This window comes from Nycticebus coucang, chromosome X, assembly GCF_027406575.1.
Source record: "Nycticebus coucang isolate mNycCou1 chromosome X, mNycCou1.pri, whole genome shotgun sequence".
NCBI lineage: Eukaryota > Metazoa > Chordata > Mammalia > Primates > Lorisidae > Nycticebus > Nycticebus coucang.
This window is the reverse complement of record NC_069804.1, coordinates 164157296-164180857: the sequence shown is the minus strand read 5'-3', so window position 1 is coordinate 164180857 and position 23562 is coordinate 164157296. Positions and strand designations below refer to the sequence as shown.

Sequence of the window (23562 nt, the reverse complement as noted above, 5' to 3'; positions counted from 1 at the left end):
GGCTGAACTACTCCATGGCACGCGTATACCACAGTTTGTTAATCCACTCCTGAGTTGATGGGCATTTAGGTGGTTTCCACATCTTGGTAAATGTAAATTCAGCTGCAATAATAATCTAGTGCAAATGTTCTTATGAGAAAATCATTTGTTTTCTTTTGGCCTACAAGTGGGATTGTAGGGTAAAATAGAGACCCGATTTTAGATCATGAGGATTCTCCATACTTTGTTCCAAAGAGGCTATGTTAGTTGGCAGTCCTCCCAACAGTGTAAAAGGGTTGCCCTCTCTTCCATGGTATACATGTTCTACCATTTGTCAATCCATTCATGGGTTGATCAGCATTTGGCTTGTTTGCATGACTTGGCAATTATGAATTGGGCTGCAATGAACATTCTCGTCAACAGATGATGCCAAGAGGCATCTGCCCCTTTCAGTGTGGTCCATTCAAAGAAAGGTTTTGGAGTACAATAAAAAATGTCTAACACTCAAGGGACCAAGGATTTAGGCAGTCAGGAGAGGGAATGCAACGCCTGCTCACTACTGCCAGTCTTGGGCCTCATGAATTCTGAACTGTGTCCTGCAGAACCTTACTGGTTACTCTACTTCTTCCTTACCCTTATCATGAGGAGAATGCGACTCTATGATCAACAGAATGTCCAAATATGGATTTATGCTCTTCAAAAAGTGTCCAAAAAGATCACTTCAGGTAGAGTGCTCTGAGATGACCTACTAGCTTGCTTTCTTTCACACTGATAGAACTTCATCTTGGCCTGGAAACCACAACCCCTGCCACCAAAACGCTCCCATCAATGTCCACGAATAGATGCCTCCTATTTATAAATTGAGCCAATATGATTTAATCTATGTGAATAACAAAACACTCATTTGAGAGTTTCTGTAACATACACATTTTATTAAAAGAACACAAGGATCTGACAAAATGTGAGACCCAATCAAAGAACACATTTTCTAGGCAAAGAAATGAGAAATGCTCAGAATTACTCTACTGGTGGTCTGTTACATACATCCCTGCTGTGAAAAGTGTCTTTAAGAGAGAGTAGACAAAGAGTCATGGTGTCCAAGTGAATGACAATATAATAAAGGAAATACAAATGGACACCTCCCCATCCAATTTAAAAACAAACCTAGAGCGTCCCTTTCCAAACAGACCTAGCGCGTCCCTTTCCATACCCTTAGAAAAGTTGTCACTTTGAAATTGTTGGTGTGCTTGTTTGAAATGTATGTTAAAATTTTGAAAGCTAAATATGCCTCTTTCTAATCTTAGGAGGAATGGGCAATCACCTGGTAATAAAAGGCTTGGACTCCATGAGAACTGGTCGGAGAGGGGACACTTTAAGCAGTTGAAACCAGGGCCTGATCACAGTCCTTCTACAAAGGATAGAGGGAAATGTACATCACAGGCTGTGCCAAAATTCCCAACACACTGACAGGAGAAAACCCTGGAATGGGAAGGGGATGAGGGAGCAGTGTGTCAGGGAGGTTACAAGCAAGTCAGCAAAAGCAGCTGCGGCTCCTGCCCAAACTCCCCCACATTACTGTACTATGGGACTGTTACAGAGAGTGAGCAGCCACCTCTGTCTGTGTCATTTTCCACAGGTCTAGGGCCGTGCACAGAAGAGGATGACACAGCAAAAACTTCACCACAATTGACTAGCTCATCATAAAGGGATGAGCTTTGCAAATGCCCACATCTTCCCATATCACATCCTCATTGTTTTCTCCTGTCCCCCAACTGCGCTGATCCACAGGTACTGTGAGAGAAAAAAATGGCACACAGAGAACACTTCCATGAACCTTAATGCCCATCAAAACCTTCTCCCTAAATCCCAATGTCCTAAATGGTATCTGTATTCTCCTTATGCATAGGATACTCCTCACATTCCTGCTTGAAACCTTAGGTAACCTGAATTAGGGACACTGATGAGCTCTCCCTTCCTCAGACTGCAACACCCCCCCCCCCGACCTTCAACAGAGTCAGTGGCTGAAGTACTACACAAGCTGCGTAAGTCCCTCACTGTGCTATCTACCACACTCCCTGTTGAGAGTGCAGGCAAAGTCGCCTTGAGGCTATGGACACAGGATTCTAAAAGAGCAAAATGACATGACCTTCCCCATAAAGCAGCAATGGTTTCAAGTACACAAATAGGAAAAGTGACCCATTCACCTACAGGAATGTGCCCCTTCCATAATGAGGAATAGGAGAGGCTAAACTGCCAGCCTGGACACCTGGTCAAGAAAGTTTATGAACCCCCGGCCTCATAGAGCAATACACATGAGGCCCTGAACATCATCAGCTTGCCATACCAGTCAATGGCATGGTCCATATGACTTTTCCTTTCCAGCAAGTGCAGAGTATCATCAGCGGAAGAGTGCACAAGAGACATGCTTGGCCAAATGCAGTTCCCTGCACCCAGAGTGTCACGATTCCCGTGGCACCATCCCTCTGCACAGTGGAAAACACTGAGCACAGAAGCCTGACCACAGGCCATCACCCATTTCTGCCCTGCACCCCAATTCCCCTCCCACCAGATGCTGGTATTCCTGCACATTCCGCAGCTGACCATGAAAGTTCCTAAACCTCCAGGCAGATACACCAAAACACAAGAGGACCTAAGCATCATCAGTGTCACATCCTGGTAAGTGGCAAGATCCATAGGACTTTTCCTTCCCAGCGAGGTGCAGAGCATGATCAACGGAAGAGTGCAGGACAGACGTGCTTGAATAAATGCCACCTACATGCCAGTACCCAGCCCCCAGAGTGCTCATGTTGCTGGCATGTCATCCCTGTGCAGGGTGAAACCACTCAGCTCACAAGCCCGACAATAGCCCGCCACCCTTTTCTTTCCAAGACCTAAAATTCCCCTCACGTAGATGCTGGCACTGCTGCACTTTGCTCCCTGTAGGACTTTCCACAAGGCTGTTGAGCCATTGAAATGTGGAGAATGAAATCCCTGCAGAGGAATTTGCAAGGACACACCGGGAACACCAGTTCACTTTATTAAGTGTCTGCTGGTGAACACAGCTTTGTCATAGGATAAGGCAGTGCACGGAATGTGAAGTCATTGTCCAACCAAGAGAGCGAATCAGACCCTAGATGTATTATCCCATTTCTTCATATAGAAGTAAAATCAATAGTCTCCCTCTACTCATATAATACGTAGAGTTTCAGTCCAAGGCCTTGCCCTGAAGTCGCCATAAGAATATACTTTCTTCAGACCACTTATATGAGGAAGAGGCCTTCAAAAGCTCTTCAAGGAAAATTGAGGTGTCACAAGGAATAGTGTGCATCAAGAATTTTCAGCACGTTATCATTCCCCCCCGGACGTACACACTCACTGACTACATGTCACAAGACACCAAGGAAAAGACTGGCTTCGGAATGAACTCTGGGGAAAGGTCCAAGTAACCAGAAGTCCTATGGAAAGCCGGAGGAGGTTCACCTTCTCTGCCATCGAGGGCCTGGATCCTTCAGACTGCCACCCATTATTCAGACACCTTTTGGCATCCTCCACCCTTTGCATTCTTGTAAATGCCATTACCCAGCACATTATCCACCCAAGTATGCCTCTTTTATTTCCCCCACAGCCCCTCCGGCAAGAAGAAAGCAAGCAAGCCAAATGAAAACCAGGGAGAGCCAAAATGCCTGTGCCATCACAGAAAAAGGGGCAGCCAATGTGACACTGCCTGTGGAACAGAGAGGAAGCATCACAGTGACCTGAACCCATCCTCGGCCATCATCATTATATTTGGTAAACGAGCTCGGGTTTGGGTAATGTTTTTTTTTTTCATGTATGTCAGAACTCAGCTTTCCATTGGATGGCAAATAAAAGGACTGCCATCTTCCAAGGCTTTAAATGTCATCCAACCAATTATAGGAATAAATCTGAATGGTATGAACAACAATGTGCTGCATAAAAGCTGTACACTTTAGGGGCTATTCCCAGAGAAACACGAAATTTGACCTGAGGTGTGTGAACTTCAGGATCTGGGATGTCACCTTCTTCATGACATTTCTGCCACTAGCAAAGCAGATGAAGCAGAGAGACCCACTGACACGAAAGGTTAGAAGTCTCTGGGACAACAGTTTAAAATAGTACATATTTCTACTTAGCATGTGATCTCCCCTTTTCACATTGTCAAATGACTTCACCTGAATTTCAATGAATAAATCACCACACAGAAAAGAAATATCTTTGCACAGGCAGACATAGGGCAGAGACCTCTCTGGCACTGCCAGTTAGAAGGCTGAATCCAGTCCTCACCGTTGACAAACAGTAGAGGTGTGATCCATGCCTGGGAATAAGCCCTGTCATCCTCCATGTTCGGTGTCTGAGGTGGTCAGAGCAGAACGTGGATCAGGAGAAGGAAAAGCCTTGGGTCCTTGACTGACTCTTCGTTCACAGCTTGGTTAAGAGGTATGGTTTCCAAGGAGATACCCCAGTAACCCCTGAGAAAGGTTGCTGTCCCTGGTAAACAAAACAACTATTTAAAAATACATATGTGTGTGTGTGTGTGTGTGTGTATGTACACATGTATATAATTTTTGGATACAGAGTCTCACCATGTCACACTCTTAGAGTGCTGTAGTGTTCCAGATCACAGAAACCTCCAATTCTTGGGCTTAAGTGATTCTCTTACTTTAGTCTCCCAAGTAGCTCGGACTACAGGCCCCCCACAATGCCTAGCAACTTTTCTGTTGTTGTTGTTACAGTTTCATTGTTGTTTAGAAGGCTCAAACCTGCCAGCCTCGTTGTATGTGGCTAGCGCCCTACTCACTGAGCTATGGGAGTTGAGCCACATTTCATTAATATTATTGCCAAGTCTATGGAGCGTGGGTGATTGTCACACTTGATTTCCACTTCATGCATCATGTGACACTATCATCCCCACTGTGCAAATGAGGAAACTGAGACTCAAATATAATAGTAAGAAAGGGCCGTGGGACCCAGACAGTGGTCACTGTGAAAGAGACAGGCTGTGTGGTCCACCAATATCTGCAAAGGAAAGAACAGGCCAACACTGGCCACCCAGCATGGCAGGGTGAAGATTTAAATCACTGACTTGTGCGTTACTTGCAGTGTCAGTCTGTGTCTCCAAGACTCTGAGGAAATGAAGCCCTGCCCTCCACGGTGGAGGGAGACTGGCCGACTACCACTGTGAAACAGCTACGTTGCTTTCGGGTCCCAAATATTCCCTTACGATAGATACATGAGGCTATACGTCACCTTCAGGGCAGGATTCTTGCATCAAATAAAAAGGCCTCTGAGGAGCGTCCCGCAATCCCCACACTCCTGGAGTGGATTTTTGACCATACATTTCAGTTCTTCCTCATGTTGCTTGTTACTGCAAAAGGCTGCAGACAGGGTCAAAAGATTAAAACCTTGAAGGTCAAATAGGAAACTCAGGGTTTTTTCAATGACAACATTCAAATACATTCAATTGGTCTGACCCTGGGCACCCTCAGTGAATGGAGGGACACCACTGGTGCCTGGGAAAGACTTCAGTCCCTAGCAGAGTCTGCATCACTAAGTTAATTAGCAGTGGCCATGGACAGACCTTGACATTCCTGGTAGTTCCCAGCTTAAAGGCTGGAAATTGGTTTCCACACCTTGCTAGATGATGGTACAGCTGACAGGAGATGGGTGCTGCCCTCTGCCCACCGCCTGCCACCTCACACAGGACAAGGCTGCTCTTACCTGTCCTGCTACTCTTCACAGTTAGTTCCAGTTCCACAACAGTCACATGACAGGCTCACCTGGTCACCAGGCCTGGACATTCCCACCACAGGTCCTGGAGGAGATGGTGACTCCACACATCTGCAAGGAGACGAGGGTGGCAGCCCAGCCCCAATGGGGACACACACATGGAAACTTATAAGGTAGGTGGCTGGGACACAGGTCTTACTACCCTTATTTTCAGAAGAGCTTCTGAAAGTACCTGGTGTGGGCTGAGCGCACAATTACGCAGCCCGTGCCAGGTCGGCCAAATGAGTGAAAGACGATGTGAAACAGAGAAGGCATGAACGGTGCCACAAGACCAGACGGCAGTGCTGTACAGAGGGCCCGCTGCCCCTTTCACAGGGACCCACAGGTCATCCCGGAGCAGGTCAATAGGAGGAGCCTGTTTCAGACAATTCCCGTCCTGCCCAGACTCTCCCTTGGCCACACTCCTCTTCACTATCATGATTTCTTCCCATGGAAGAACATGTGGAAACAGGAGGTAACACTACATTCAAAAGAAAACTGTATATTAAATACACAATTGTGCTTCAAACATAAAACTGTGCGACATGACCTGCAAATGTAATTCGCTCCCAGATAACTGAAGGCACTCGATTTGACAGTGAGTATCTTTATTTGTAAATGGCAAATTTCCCCTACAATTTTCAAAGCAAATGTATGCAAAACATTGGAGACAAAATTGTTTTGAGTAATGTGATATTGGACACGCACTCCATTTGGAAAATGAAATGCCAAGCAATGTGCATTTTGACATGTGACCCATAATTCTGGGGATTCACTGCCATAAAACAAACCTAGCCAGTCACTGGCTATGGTTTTACAATGAAAATGCCACCAGACTTCCTTCACTTGCGTAAATCTCTGAAATGACATATACGCAAACTAAATACTCCACCAATGCAAAAATAGTACACTAATTTGATGGTAAAAAAAAAGCTGAGAGTTCAGGTTAGGGGGTAAGTTGAGGCCAGAACCGCTGTAAAGCAGGAAGCACAAAGCCAATTACAATATGAAATATCTCAGGTATACATGGAAAGGAACGAAAAATGTTTTTACTTATATTGATGAAAAGGGTCAGGACCACATGTAATTGAACAAAATGAAACCAAACACTGAATTCTCTGTATACTAAAAGCCCTCCCTGGGTAACGGTGGCCAAGGAACGGTGAGTATTCACAGTGGGAAAATATCAGGAACACAGCCCACTGATTAAGTTCTGCAGGAACCACTCCCCTTTTCCCAAACATTTGCTTTAAAGTTCATTGATGAATCCACCCATAGAGGGTACAAAAAAGTAAATGAATGAAGTGCACTTATGGAGGCAGAGTAACGTTGTATTGGGGACATAATCACAAGAATATTGTTAATTATGTCAAAGAAGAAATTATAATGGAAAACAAAAGGCACTCAATTCCATGCTAACTTCCTCTCTCTCTGAACACAAAACCTTTCAATAGCACCTGATGAGCCCTGGGACCAAAACTTCACTGACTGCAACGAGGATGAACACATTCAATTACATGCCAATCTGGGTCCTATCTCGGCTGAAGAAAAGAGCGGCTGACCAGCAGCCATGGTGATTGAAAACGTCAAGTGCTCAGCCAGACCCTTTGCTTCAGAACACGCACACCAGAAACACCTTGATTAGAAAAATATCTTTGCAACAAATCCAAATCAAAATTAAGCACACTCAAAGGACTGTGAAGTCACAGGGGAAAAAAATGAATTATTATACTGTAAAGGAAAATAAGTAATACTAGCCGTGGGGGCTTCATTCTCCTCAGGATCTTAAAGGTACAAGCTCTTGCTAAACTGTCTGCTGTGTTCCATCCTCCGAAAGCCTAAATACCACCAAGCACGTTAGCTGAATCCCATGATATTATATTTACATTATATAAAAACACAAAACAGAGTTCAAGGAGTAGAATAAGGTGATGCCGGTTGGTTAGTGAACAAGGAGCAGAATAGGGTGATGCCGATTGGTTAGTGAACAAGCTTGAAGTCCACTGCTTTACTTCACGTATAAATGATTTGAAAACTATTTTTCCTGTAAAGCTGAAATATGAGGAAGAGTCTGAGCCTTAACCTATGGGATTATATTAAACATATGTTAAATGAAACATAAAACTACCCTCAAAGGCAGCTAACTGCCGGGGGCTCTCATAGGCCACAGTGGATCACGAGAGGCGGAACTGTCCTCCTTTTCCCTCTAAAGGAAGAGAAATAAAAAAACAAAACGGATAAATGTGGCAAAGTATAAAGAATAAACAATGAAGTGGTGACAGTATCTTCCATAAGACAGAAAAACAAACAAACAAACAAAAAAAAACCCGGCAAAATCCGATCCCAGGCGGTCAGCGTTCACTGTGAAGCGCTGGACCGTCACCGGCTCACCAATCTCACCAGCCACTTCCTCGCTTTTATTTCAATATACCACAGGACATTACATTAAGAGTAAGGGGCTAAAGGGTCCAAGAGCAACATTTCCACACACAAAACTGCAACACTCATCCCGTTGCTCCATCAAGCACAGAACTGGGCCGGACGTGACTAGGGAGCTTCCCTGTCCTCGCCGACCCGTTAGCGCACCGGACACAGCTGTTAACGATGTCACAACATACCATGCACCAAAACGGATCAAAATCAGAACACGAACCACGAACTGAGAACTAAAACCAAGTAAACTTACGGTTTTCAGGTCGCGGAAGCGGGGAGGCGCCATGTTCCACAGGGAAACTGTCCACGGAAGCCTGGCCGCACAGGCCGGATTTTAACTGTCCACCTGGTCACGTGGGAAGGTTTCTTTGGCTTCCAGTGTGAGGCCCCGCCTACAAGTGACGTCAGAAGAGGCCTAGGAATGATTGACAGGTAACCCCTTTGTCACTCCAGCTTTGCTAATGGAAACTCCGCCATTACGTAAGGTATCAGCTACATAACTCCGGTCTCTGATATTGTCCCTTGTATAACTATGCCCGTATCTGGATGCCAAGGTCTATGCCTCAAGCCTTTGGACTTCCTAAAGGAAACGTGTCCTGTCCTTTCTGCTTTCGGCAACCTGGCTCACCCAGTGTGACCAGGCCCAGCTCAATTGCCCTCTCCTCCAGGAAGCCTTCCAGGCTTTGCTTCTCACCCCCACAGTTAGAAGGGAGACGTTCTTTGCTTTTAAGCAGATGGGGAGTGTGGATCAACTCTGGCTGGCCATGTTGGAGAAGGGTGAATGATGTCGGTGGCACACGGTAAGTGGAGAGTCTAGAGAATACAATCATGAGGGGATTCAATGCACATGGAGACACTTTCAGCATTCGTGACCCTGTGTGAAAATCTACTCGGCATTTCAGATCTGTCCTTTTGTAGTCTGTGCAAAACAAAGGTAAATGGGAAATCACAAGGTAAAAAAAGGCCACTAGCTTCGCACCTGTTGCACAGTGGTTAAGATGCCAGCCACATGCACCGAGACTGGCAGATTCAAAACTGGCCAAGGCCTGCTAAACAACAATGACAACTGCCAGCAAAAAATAGCCGGGCATTGTGGTGAGCACCTTAGTCCCAGCTACTTAGGGGGCTGAGGCAAGAGAATCTCTGCAGCCCAAGAGTTGGATGTTAGGGTGAGCTGTGACGCTATGGCATTCTACCAAGGGTGACATAGTGATAACTTGTCTCAAAAACAAAACAAAACAAAAAAGGACATTTAGTTCCACACATGTTGTGAGAGATGCAGTGGGTTCTAATGAATAGTAATGTTCTTAAGATTGAAGTGAATGAAACCTGGGAAACATACTAGCACATGACATAGCACGAAGTGACTGGGGGCCTTACTTTACAAGCCAAGGGTAAGGCCATAAAAGTAGCCAGTGCAGAGCCAGGATCTGATTTGGCCTACCATCTAAGCCCACACTTCAAATTCTACATTGTATAGAAGAGGAAACAAAACCAAAGACCAGGGCTAGCTCAATCTGGGGTTGCAAAAGGGCAACCTAAAACATATGGGGTCTTCCTTGAATGGACAACCTTCCGAAGATCAGAGTCATAGAGCAATATGGTTCCAGCATGGCAGATGTCACAGTACTCAAGGGAAATTGAGAACCATGTTTTTCTATAAAATCCAAGTTTTAACCATTGGCAATTGGTTAATAAATTTCAAAGTTGTGGGAGAACAAGTCCAGTAAATGGGCATTAGTTTGCTCTGGGGCTTCCTTACTATAAAATCCAAGGGTATTAGTGCAAATAAATCCTACAGATTAAATAATTAATTTAATGATAACATCCTGATTGTTAATTTTACTATGATTTGGAAAAACATCCTTCCTTTCCCCCTCAAGGAAACACACACTAAAAGAACCCAGGGATAAAAGGACATTATATTTGCAAGCTCCCGTCAAAGAAGTAAAATGATGGGGGCGAGGACAAGGAGAGATATGGGGGAATCAGGAAACAAAGAGGAAGGAAAGATAAAGCAAATGATACCATTTGGAGACATCTGGTGGAATGATTAGTTTTATTTGTCAACCTGGCTAGGACATACTACCAACATTGGACAATTAAGTGTGTGAACTCATCCTAGAAAAAGTGTCATAACTTATTGCTGAGTATCACTGTGGTCACCCTCAAAGCACTGCTCTAGGGAAGCTATGCACCAACACCAGAGCCTAGTCCACCCTTCAGAGCAGTTTGGGAACTCTTTTTCTGGAATGGCTATCACAGCTGTCTTTGTACAAGAGCTGATGTTTGAGAACTCATCCTAGAAAAAGTGCTTTGAAGGGTGTGCTCAGTAGTGGTGTCAGTGTATAGCTTTCCAAGGGAGCACTTTGAAGGTAGCAGTAGTGCTATGCAGCAGTGGGTTAAGTGGCACATTTCTAAGCTGAGTTAGTGAATTTAATCACCCAACCTCCTACTTAGGTCAAAGGATGAACAATTAATTCAATTAAACACTAAGCCGTATTTCTGGGAAGGTATTTTGAAGATGTGGTTAACATTTATAGTTAGTTGACTTTGAGTATAATCTGGGTGGCCCTCAGCCACTCAGATGAAGGCCTTAAGAGCAAAACTCAGGTTTTCCTGAGAAAGAAGAAATCCTGCCTATGGGCTATAGCTTCAGTTCCTGCCTAAGAGTTTCCAGCATGCCAGCTCACCCTAAAATGTAACTTACCAGCCCATAATCAAATAAGCCATTTTCTCAAAATCTCTCTCTCTCTGTCTCTCTCTCTCTCTCTCTCTTCCCCCCCCCCCGCCACTGGTTCTGTTTCCCTGGTCCTGACTGATATTCATTTTGATACCATGAAGTGGGGTACAACTATAATGAATACCTAAAAATGTGGAAGTGGCTTTGGAATTGAGCAATGGAAGAGTTCTAAGGCATCTCATAGAAAACACTTCGGATGGCCTTGAAGAGACTGTTCAAGGTCTCTTCTGGTACCTTTCTCTTAGAACCTTTGAAAAATCTTTGCTTCTCAGGACATTAAATGTGATTCTGGTGAGGGTCAGACGAAAAGGAAACGTATATAGAGAAAGAACCTCCCACCTTAGAGAATGTACAGTCATGAATAAGTTATTGGTACAAATACATATGTTAAAGTTGCTTCTGATGAGGTTTCAGAAGGAAACTGGGAACATGACATAAGATACTGGAGGAAAGGTAATCCTCATTATAAAGGAGAAGAAAACTTGGCTGACTTGTGTTTAACTGTTGGGTGGAAAGCAGAATTTGAGTGATGAACTTAGGTAGATAGCTGAGGCAATTTCTAAGCAAAGGGTCAAAAGTATGGCCTGGTTTCTCCTTGATGCTTATAGTGAAAAAGAGATAAAAGGTGAAAAAGAGGATTCTGGTGAGGATGTTGAGGAAGGAATCATTAAATAAAAGGAGGTACTACCACTTGATGATTTGGGAGGACTCGGGCCTATGTTGATTGAAAAGGATGCTAAAATTAGAAAATTCATATTAGGAAAGCCCCTTTGCAGAGAAGGCAAAGGCTATGGCTAAACACACGAATGCATAGCAAGGAAGGCCATGTATAGATGGAAAAGGAGACGTGAGTGATACATGAACAAGCTAAGTAATGCCAAAGGTTGCCAACAGCTACCAGGAGCTGGAGGGTTTTCTTTTAGAGCAGGGGTATCTGAACTGCAGCCTGCTGTGTGCTGATTTTGTGAGGACATTTTGGGGGCTTATTTGTGATATTGGATTTATGCATGGAGCCCCCCCTTACTTTTACTAATAAGCTTTATTTAGTGTTTGTGTATTTAACTTGTGGCCCAAGACAACTCTCATTCTTCCAATGTGCAGCAGAGGACGAAAAGGTCAGACACCCCTGTCTTAGAGCCTTTGGAAGGAAGGTGACCCTGCTAACCCTTTGATTTTGGACCTCTTGTATTTAGAACTGTGAGATAATACATTTCTATTGTTTTAAGCCACCAAGTTTGTGGAAATTTGTTACAGCAGACCTAGGAAATCAATATACTGGAAGAAGGTATACTAATGTTTTTTGTACTGTTTTGGTACCATTCTTTGTAGAATTTGGCAACTTTTCCATAAGGTGAGATTCTATCAAAATAAAAAGTTTAATTAAACTGAGATCCAGTATCTTTGGTTTATCACAGAAATCCCTATGTAATCTGGTACCTTTCTCTTAAAACCTTTGAAAAATCTTTGCTTCATGTTTAATATTAAAAATTTTTACCTGAGAATTCTGAATAGCAAATAGTTCTTAAGAGGCGAACTCATAGCTATAGTTTAAATATTATGTCCCTTCCAAAATTCATGCTTGAGGCTAATCCTCAATAAATAAGTGAAGTCTTTGGGAGAATTAGTGCCTTAAAAAAAAGCTAGAGGGAACTAGCAAGGCCCTTTTTTCGTCCAGCTATCTGCCATGTGAGGATGGAGGAACGAGGTACCATCTCGAAACTGGAGGGCAACCCTCAATAGACAGTGAAACTGTCAGGGCCTTTGTCATAGACTTCTCAGCTTCCAGATCAGTGAGAAAATAAATTTCTATTACTTATAAACTACTAAGTTCCAGGTGTTTTGTTATAGCAGGAGAGACTAAGACACTCCTATAAGAATTTAACCTGTGGTGAAATTACTTATCACAAATAATTAATTTAAAATATGCTTTACTTATTAAAACTTATCGATGGTTTTTCACTCACAGGATATGGAGGTGGATATGCACTTTCTCCAGAGGTAGGATGCCAGGTCTAGATCCTTTAAGATACCAAAAACACACTAATCATTGTGGTTTGGGGGAATGGAAGGAGATACTGGTATATGCTATATTGGGCATATTTTGAAATGTGCACAAGAAAGTCACAGTAATATACCAAATTCAACATATTGTAACTTTTAGTACTGTTAAAAGTGATTTCCTGAAAAACAACTAGGAAATATTTTAAAATATGTACTTTCAGGAAGTAATTAAGTAGCATGTAACAGGATTAAAAGGGTAGTCTGGACATAAGTTTTAAATTAAAAACCACATTCTAAAGAATTTTTTTTATACATTAAATCTACTTTTCCTAAGTATTAATGGCTTCAAATATTTAACCAGGTAAGAATTTAATGTTTTATATTTTTTAAAAAATCAATAATTATTAAACCAAGAGATCAAAATCCATGAAATTCCTTAGTTTCTATTTTTTACAAAATAACATATAAAAATGAACATATTGTTGCATATATATCATGAGGTGTCCATGTTTGAAAAGTAGGCAATACTTAGTGCCGGAATTCATTCCTGAAGCACTTTGTTTCAAAAATGCTAGGAAATGTTAAATAGTGTGAATTCAAAACCAACTTTGGCTTTGTGTAGGTTTAAAGTAAGGGGTATAAGTTATCTACATGTATCTGCGCTCTAATGGTGATCACAATTCATAAACAACCTGGTAAATGAATGTGACAGCCTTCTTCAGATCACTTCCCAGTTTCTCTTACATGACAATTTCCCCTAATTTTCAATTTGCTGAGAGGACAGTTCTTACCAATGACAAATGGGACAGAAATGTGTACACCTGATATAACTGAATTGAAATTAATTAAAGTTACAAATCACATGGTGTGCACAAGTCCTGGGCTGACCGAGACCTTGGAGAGGTAGGACTGTGGGAGTGTTCTCTGACCCAATGCCTGCTTTCACCAGCAGACAAGGCTGCCTGGACACCTGTGAGCACAGGGAGATGAGAGGAGGGGGAGGGTAGGAGGCTCCCCCAGAATGCAAGAGGCTCTTGAACTTTGAATTTGTCACGAAACCCTCATTCTGATCTCACATTAGTGCTCATTAAGACTGAGTACCAGGCAAAGAAGGCGGAACATGATGGCGGATGGGATGGACATGTAGCCCACCTCTCCCAAGTCATCAGGTGAGAGGAAGAGGGGTCTGGACCTTTCCCGTGTGTGAATTATTGGTGTGGATGGACAGCTGGCAAAACACAATTGACGAAAATTTATTCCTGAGCTGAGGGTGGCACCCGAAAGGAGAGCCACTCAAAACCACGGGGAGCTTGGCAAGCCGATGGAAAATTGAAGGGAAGGGATCCCACTTGGGAAACAGACATTTTGAACTGTCCGAAATGGCAGACGCCTTACCCCAGAACAACAGGAGTGATTAAATTGACCGGAGCATTCCTGGTGGGGAACGTTGGAGGGGGTTGGCAGTTCAGGCTGAGCAGTGAACTGGCATGTGGCTGGAGTCAAAAGTCCCGATTCAAAAGGGAGACTCTGAACCACAAAACTGAGAATAAGGTACCCTAGCGCTCCAGCCATGGGAACTGGCTGCAGCCGCAGGACACTTCAGCAGCCATGTGAGCTGCCAGCAACCACATGACCCACCATCAGCTGAGTGAGCCAGCAGCAGCCAACACCCTCCCCCACAGCCGATTGCAGTCACCAGTTTGCAGGAGAACGTGGGAGCAGAGTGAAAAGATTTGTGAAGCGTGGACTCCTGCACTGAGTTGGGAGGTCAGAAAGGAGTGCCATCTGGAACAGAGCAGCTGAGCTTGCACAACAGTTAGGTGACAAACTTCTACAGAAACTCCAAAATGGTGATCGGCCAGGTAGGGTGGTTACCATGGTAACATTATAAACTGTGAATCAGGTATAAGCCTGGGAACCACTCACAGCGCCACCTGGTGTCCAGAAAGTATATTGCATTATAAATATATTCCTATGAAATTTGATCCCTACATCATACATATAACCTGTATATTTCTACATATATACAAGAATAATATTTTTGTTTTTGGTGCCTTTTTTTCTTTTCTCTTTCTTTTTGTCCTGTTTTTCCCTCGCCATTTTCTTGGAGGAGCTATTGTTAATTTTTTTTACCATTTTTTATAGTTATATTTTTTATTTCTATTTTAATTTCTCCTTTCTTCTTTTTTATGAATATTTTTCTTTTTTTCAATTATTTTACTATTATCACTATTTTTCTTGTACTTGTTTTTTGTTGTTGTCGTGGGTGTTGTCTGTATGTCTATATGTCTCCGTCTATTTGTGCATCTATAAGCATGTGTGTCTGGTAGACTTTGTATCTATTTATTTGATCATTTGGTTTCAATGAGCTTGGTGTCATGACCTGCAATTCTGAGCTCCCAGCACTTCTCTACACTCTCACTCCGATGTCTGGAGGCCTATCCCCCAGGAGTCCAGATTCTTGGGTGATTTCTCAAGAGGTGTAGACAGGACCTAAACTGAAGCTGGACGGTGCTGATTCTGCAGCACGGGAGTGAGGAGACGATGGTCGGCTGAGAGGGAATCACGCTGGAGTGGCAGTGCCCCGTGGCGCAGAGTAGCAGACGTCTTTAGCAATAACAAGGCCCACCCCTGGATATCCCAAAGTCACTCCCCCTGTCTCCCTGGGCAACCAGAGGAGGCTGGGCATCTTCTCAGATGGCAACCACCACAGAACAGATCTGGGACTGAAACACAGGCCCTGTGAGTAAAGGGTTTTCCTGAGGTGGTACTGGTGTGGGTGGAACTCGGGGACTAGAAAGCGCACGCACAGAGCCGGAAAACTCCCAGGGCTGGGCTGACCCAGAGGACCACTTTAGTGAGCCTAAGTCATACCTGGCCCTCAGGGGATCATCAGCCTATAGATAAAGGAGGACAGGAGGCTAGAGCTGACAGCTAACCGTGCTGTGAGTACAAACCTGCAGGAGTAAAGACAGGGCCTGAGGCACAGGTTCTGGGAACTCAAATCAGCCCCTCTTGTGAAGAGGAATTTAGCAGGGACAGAAACAAACTCCCACAGGGTTGTTCTGTTTTTCCAGTAACATCAATCAAAGTTGGGGCTCGATCTGAGTGAACAACCCCCAGCCTCCATCAAGTGCCCGAGGTTGACAGGCCTCACCACACCCTGCTGGATAGAGGCAGAGAGCAGCAGCCTGGCTGAGCAGATACAGACTTCCTTGTGATTTAGGCAGGTGCAAACCTCTGGAGTATCTGCTCACTGGAGACAACTGACTGGGTCACAGCCCTGCAAGGCTAGCAGTGACTGGGTGTGACAGAGCTGTAAGGTGGGAAGGAAGCATCAACCTTCCCAGACTAATCTATTTGCTGGGTGGGTCCCCTGGACTTCACGGAGCACCGGAGCAGGTCATATTTGAGTTGTCACCAGAACCCTGCATTCCAGATGCCAGAGACATTTTAAACTCTCCCACCTGAGACAGGTGCTGAGTGAGACAATTGATTTGGATCTTTTGAACTGAGCCAATCGCCTGAGGACTATTCAAGTGGTGCCCTGGGTGTGTGGCTGTAGGACAGTTTGATTTTCCTTTTCGAATTGTTGCCTGTGGGAGGCGGGGTGACTTAATTGCTGGTATTTCTCCAAGCTGATACTTCATCTCAGAGTAACTGTTTCACTAGGGGCAAACAGAGATCCGCTGGAAAAAAAGACAGAACCACTTAGCCCCACCAAATCAAATAGGTCCCCAACATCTCAGGCCCTAGCACTGCATGGGCCCTCGACATACCTCTAGGGGAAATATCAAATGGTGTAAAGTAATCATGAGGCGCAATCAGTGGAAAAACTCTGGTAACATGAATAACCAGAATAGATCTACCCCCATGGTTGAAAAATATGGCAGATGTAACAGAAGATCACATTTATAAACAGCTGGCCGAGATATCAGAAATCGAAATAAGAATTTGGATTGCAGACAAGATTAACAGAATGGAGGAAAATTTGGAACTAGAAATCCGAAGAGTATTTCAAAAGTCAGAATTAGAAATTCAAGGAGAAATTCAAAAATTGTCTCAAGAATTTAATGAATTTAAAGACAAAACCACCAAAGATTTTGAAGCATTGAAGCAAGAATTTGCAGCCCTCGAAGATCTGAAAAACACAGTAGAATCCCTCAGTAACAGAGTGGAGCAAGCAGAAGAAAGGATTTTGGACATTGAAGACAAGGCGTTTGAACGCTCCCAAACTCTCAAAGAAGAAGAGAAATGGAGAGTAAAAATGGATCATTTTCTCAGAGAGCTCTGGGATAACTTGAAGAAGGCGAGTATCCGCCTCATTGGAATCCCTGAAAGCGATGAAGTGGCCTCACAAGGCACAGAGGCCCTTCTCCATGTAATTATGAAAGAAAAATTTTTAGATATGTCAAGAGATTCTGAAATCCAGATAGCAGACAGTTTCAGAACCCCAGCACGACTCAATTTGAATAAGACATCCCCCAGGCATATCATAATTAACTTCACTAGTGTCAATATGAAGGAGAAAATTCTGAAAGCAGGTAGACGCAAGAAATCTATTACCTACAAAGGGAAGACTATTAGAATGACTACAGATTTCTCTGCTGAAACCTTTCAAGCCAGAAGAGGGTGGTCATCGACTTTTAATCTCCTAAAGCAAAATAACTTTCAATCCCAGAACCTGTATCCAGCTAAACTGAATTTCATTTATGATGGAGAAATTAAATACTTTAATGGCATTCATATTTTGAAGAAATTTGCCATAACCAAACCAGTTCTCTAGGATTTTCTCAGACCTATACTCCACAATGACCACCCCAATACTCTACCACAAAAAATCAGTAACTTTTGATCAAACTCCAGCTTCCACAATGGCGAAAGGATTAAAATTGTCCACTGGACTTTCGAAAAACTTGATACCCAAAATTTTACCAGACCTATCAATATTCTCCATTAATATGAATGGCTTAAACTGTCCTCTAAAGAGGCACAGGTTAGCTGAATGGATACAAAAACTCAGGCCAGATATTTGCTGCATACAAGAGAGACATCTTACCTTTAAAGATAAATATAGACTCAGGGTGAAAGGATGGTCGTCCATATTTCAGGCAAGTGGTAATCAGAATAAATCAGGTGTTGCAATTGTATTTGCTGACACAATAGGTTTTTAACCAACAAAAGTAAAGAAAGACAAGAATGGTCACTTCATATTTGTTAAGTGTAATACTCAATACGATGAGATTTCAATTATGAATATTTATGTACCCAACCAGAATGCGCCTCAATTTATAAGAGAAACTCTAACTGAGATGAGCAACTTGATTTCCTCCTGCTCCATGATAGTCAGAGATATCAACACTCTTTTGGCAGTACTGGATAGATCCTCCAATAAGAAGCTGAGCAAAGAAATTTTAGATTGAAACCTACCCATCCAACATTTGGATTTAGCAGACATCTACAGAACTTTTCATCCCAACAAAATTGAATACACATACTTCTCCTCAGCCCACAGACATACACCAAAATTGATCAGATCTTAGGTCACAAGTTTAACCTCAGTAAATTTAAAGGAATAGAAATTATACCTTGCATCCTCTTGGACCACCATGGAATAAAAATTGAACACAATAACAACGGGAATCTGTACACTCATACAATGAATGATGGCTGGGTCAGAGATGAGATTAAGAAGGAAATCACCAAATTTTTGGAACAAAATGACAATGAAGACACAAATTATCAGAACCTCTGGGATAACACAAAGGCAGTCCTAAGAGGGAAATTTATAGCACTGCAAGCCTTCCTCAAGAGAACGGAAAAAGAGGAAGCTAGCAACTGAATGGGACATCTCAAGCAACTGGAAAAGGAAGAACATTTCAACCGCAAACCCAGTAGAAGAAAAGAAATAACCAAAGTTAGAACAGAATTAAATGAAATTGAAAACAAAAGAATTATACAACAGATCAATAAATCAAAAAGTTGTTTTTTTGAAAATGTCAATAAAATAGATAATTCTTTGGCTAACCTAACCAGGAAAAAAAGAGTAAAATCTCTAATTTAATTAATCAGAAACGACAAAGATGAAATAACAACAGACTCATCAGAAATTCAAAAAATCCTTAATGAATATTACAAGAAACTTTATTCTCAGAAACATGAAAATATGAAGGAAATTGCCCAATACTTGGAAGCACGTCACCTTCCAAGACTTAGCCAGAATCAAGTGGAAATGTTGAACATGCCAATATCAAGTTTGGAAATAGCATCAACCATACAATATCTCCCTGAAAAGAAAAGCCCGGGACCAGATGGCTTCACGTCAGAATTCTACCAAACCTTTAAAGAGGAACTAGTACCAATATTACTCAACCTGTTCCAAAAGTAGAAAAAGAAGGAAGACTACCCAACAAGTTCTATGAAGCAACCATCACCCTGATCCCCAAAACAGGAAAAGACACAACAAGGAAAGAAAATTATAGACCAATATCACTAATGAATATAGATTCAAAAATATTCAACAAGATCCTAACAAAATGTATCCAGCAACACATCAAACAAATTATACATCATGACCAAGTCAGTTTTATCCCAGCGTCTCAAGGCCAGTTCAATGTATGTAAATCTATCAGTATAATTCAGCACATAAACAAATTAAAAAACAAAGACCATATGATTCTCTCAAATGACGCAGAAAAAGCTTTTGATAATATCCAGCATCCCTTCATGATCAGAACACTTAAGAAAATTGGTATAGAAGGGACATTTCTTAAACTGATAGAGTCCATCTATAGCAAACCCACAGCCAATATTGTATTGAATGGAGTTAAACTGAAATCATTTCCACTCAGATCAGGAACTAGATAGGGCTGCCCATTGTCTCCACTGCTCTTTAACATTGTGATGGAAGTTTTAGCCATCGCGATTAGGGAAGAATAGGCGATCAAGTGTATACAAATAGGGTCAGAAGAGATCAAACATTTGCTCTTCGCAGATGATATGATTGTATATCTGGAAAACACAAGGGATTCTACAACAAAAATTTTAGAAGTGATCAAGGAATATAGCAGCGTCTCAGGTTACAAAATCAACATTCATAAATCAGTAGCCTTTATATAGACCAACAATAGTCAAGCTGAAAAAACATTTAAGTCTGTATTCCATTCACAGTAGTGTCAAAGAAGATGAAATATTTGGGAGTTTATCTCACAAAAGACGTGAAATATCTCTATAAAGAGAACTATGAAACTCTAAGAAATGAAACAGCTAACAAATGGAAAAACATACCATGCTCATGGCTGGGAAGAATCAACATTGTTAAAATGTCCATACTACCCAAAGCAATATACAATTTTAATGCAATCCCTATTAAAGCCCCACTGTCATACTTTAAAGATCTTGAAAAAAATCATACTTAGTTTTATATGGAATAAAAAAAAATGCTCAAATAGCCAAGACTTTACTCAGAAATAAAAACAAAGCAGGAGGAATCATGCTATCAGATCTCAGACTATACTATAAATCGATAGTGATCAATACAGCATGGTACTAGCACAAAAACAGAGAAGTGGATATCTGGAACAGAATAGAGAACCAAGACATGAATCCAGCTACTTACCGTTATCTGATTTTTGACAAGCCAATTAAAAACATTCAGTGGGGAAAAGATACCCTATATAACAAACGGTACTGGGTGAACTGGCTGGCAACCTGTAGAAGACTGAAACTGGACCCACACCTTTCACCATTAACTAAGATAGACTCTCACTGGATTAAAGATTTAAACTTAAGACATGAGACCATAAAAATACCAGAAGAGAGTGCAGGGAAAACCCTCGAAGAAATCGGTCTGGGCAAGTATTTTATGAAGAGGACCCTCCAGGCAATTGAAGCAACATCAAAAATACACTACTGGGACCTGATCAAACTAAAAAGCTTCTGCACAGCCAAGACCACAGTAAGTAAAGCACGCAGACAGCCCTCAGAATGGGAGAAGATATTTGCAGGTTATGTCTCCGACAAAGGTTTATTAACCAGAATCCACAGAGAACTGAAACGTATAAGCAAGAAAAGAACAAGTGATCCCATCGCAGGCTGGGCAAGGGACTTGAAGAGAAACTTCTCTGAAGAAGACAGGCACACGGTCTACAGACATATGAAAAAATGCTCATCATCTTTAATTATCAGAGAAATGCAAATCAAAACTAAATTGAGGTACCATCTAACTCCAGTAAGATTAGACCGTATCACAAAATCCTAAGGCCAGAGATGTTGGCGTGGATGTGGAGAAAAGGGAACACTTCTGCACTGGTGGTGAGAATGTAAATTAATACATTCCTTTTGGAAAGATGTTTGGAGAACACTTAGAGATCTAAAAATATACCTGCCATTCATTCCTATAATTCCTCTACTAGGTGTATACCCAGAAGACCAAAAATCACATTATAACAAAGATATTTGAACCAGAATGTTTATTGCAGCCAAATTCACAATTGGTAAGTCATGGAAAAAGCCCAAGTGCCCATCGATCCACGAATGGATTAATAAACTGTGATATATGTACACCATGGAATATTATGCAGCCTTAAAGAAAGATGGAGACTTTACCTCTTTCATGTTTACATGGATGGAGCTGGAATATATTCTTCTTAGTAAAGTATCGCAAGAATGGAAGAAAAAGTATCCAATGTACTCAGCCCTACTATGAAACTAATTTTTGGCTTTCATATGAAAGCTATAACCCAGTTATAACCTAATAATGTGGGGAATGGGGAGAGGGAGGGGCGGAAGGGGAGAGGATGGGCGGAGGGAGGGTGATAGGTGGGATTACACCTGTCGTGCATCTTAGAAGGGTATATGTGAAACTTAGTAAATGTAGAATATAATTGTCTTAACACAATAACTAAGAAAATGCCAGGAAGGCTATGTTAACCAGTGTGATGAAAATGTGTCAAACTGTTTATAAAACCAATGTATGGTGCCCCATGATTGCATTAATGTACACGGCTATGATTTAGTATTAATAAAATAAATAAATAAAACAACTGAGTACCAAATATGCAGCTTCTACCTTTAGAGCGCATAGGAAATTGTTATTCTTGGCCCCTTACCACCCCTTGTGGTTATTTGGGGCCTTGGGACCACTTCCAGATCAAGTTTTTAGTTTTTATTATTATTATTTTTATTTTTTATTAAATCATGATTTGTACACCTATGCATTTATGGGGTTCAGTGTACTGCTTTGATATACAATGTGAAGTGCTTACATTCAACTAAGTAACACATCCATCACGATTATACTCATTTCTTAATAGTTTTCAAAATGTACATTGCATCATGCACATTAGGTGAGGTCCCCACAAATACCCCCATCCTCCCATATCTCTCCTCCCGGGTCAAGCTTTTAATTGCTCATTTGAAACCCTCCCCCAAGCTCTTTTTGCCCATTGGCACCATTCCAGACAATACAAGCTTGATCATCCTGGGCTCCCAGATAACCCGTGATAGACATACAGCCCTGCAATGGACATGTATCACAAGCAAGACATAAATCTTCATCATTTTAAGCTACTGAAATTTGGAGCATTTATCTGTTACTGCAGAATAGCATTCACATATTCTTTGGAGAAGCTGCTGTCCAGAAAGCCTCCTAGCCCCTATAGGAAGCCTCTAGAAGGTGCTATGCCAGTCTATATATATTTTTTGAAACAGCCTCATCCTGTCACCCTGGGTAGAGTGCCATTGCATCATAGTGCACAGTAACCGCAGTCTCTTGGGCTCAAGTGATCCTCCTGCCTCAGCCTCATGAATAGCTGGGATTATAGGCACCTGCCACTATGCCCACCTAGTTTTTCCATTTTTAGTAGAGATGGGGTCTCATTCTTGCTCAGGTTGATCTTGAACTCCTGACCTCCAACAATCCACCACCTCGGCCTCCGAGGAGAGAACTAGGATTACAGAAGTGACCCACTGTACTAGGCCTCAGCCTATATATTTCCATAGCATGCATTTAGCAGAAGCACTTCTGGAGAGAGTCTATTTCATTTCACTGTTTGTGCTTTTAGGATGGCCAATTCAAAGTCAGAATTTTGCAAACCAAGCTTCAAAACATATTGAGTATTAACCACCAAGTTCTATGAAACATTTAAGGGTATTCTAGAAAATCCTATCTCAGCTAATCCAGTATGACATTTACTCACATAGCTGCTGCACTTGTTAGTATTAAAAACCAATAAATCATAAAACATTGCTGAACAGCTATTAAATTGTATCTTGTCCCCAATGGCAAATTCATTTCCATTTAATAATAAGTTATTGTGGAGTATAATGAAAAATAGGGTGGCATGAAAAATAACCTCTCTTTTCATGGACGTAATGCCAATTTCTCAGGCTCAGCAGCATAAACTATCCATCTTCATAAAGCGCTCTTTGGAAGGCATTATTAAACAGTGGGAAGGAATGCCAGATGACAGCTTCATCAGTCATGACTCAGTAATACTGGCCAACTCCTGGGAATTATTAACACATTCCTAAGCACCCCTTGGTCGATGGCATACAAAAAAAGAAGAGGAGGAGATCACTTGTAAAGCCTTGGATGTCATCCAAATCTTCCTACAACTTTC

At 42.1% G+C, this 23562-nt stretch overlaps 2 pseudogenes; one reads left to right on the top strand and one right to left on the bottom strand.

Annotated features, from left to right (window-relative positions):
- The window catches only part of LOC128577232 (Krueppel-like factor 4), an 873632-nt pseudogene that overhangs the window by 89088 nt on the left and 760982 nt on the right, over window positions 1-23562 (top strand).
- LOC128577233 (Krueppel-like factor 4) overlaps window positions 1-23562 on the bottom strand; it is a 793492-nt pseudogene that overhangs the window by 90226 nt on the left and 679704 nt on the right.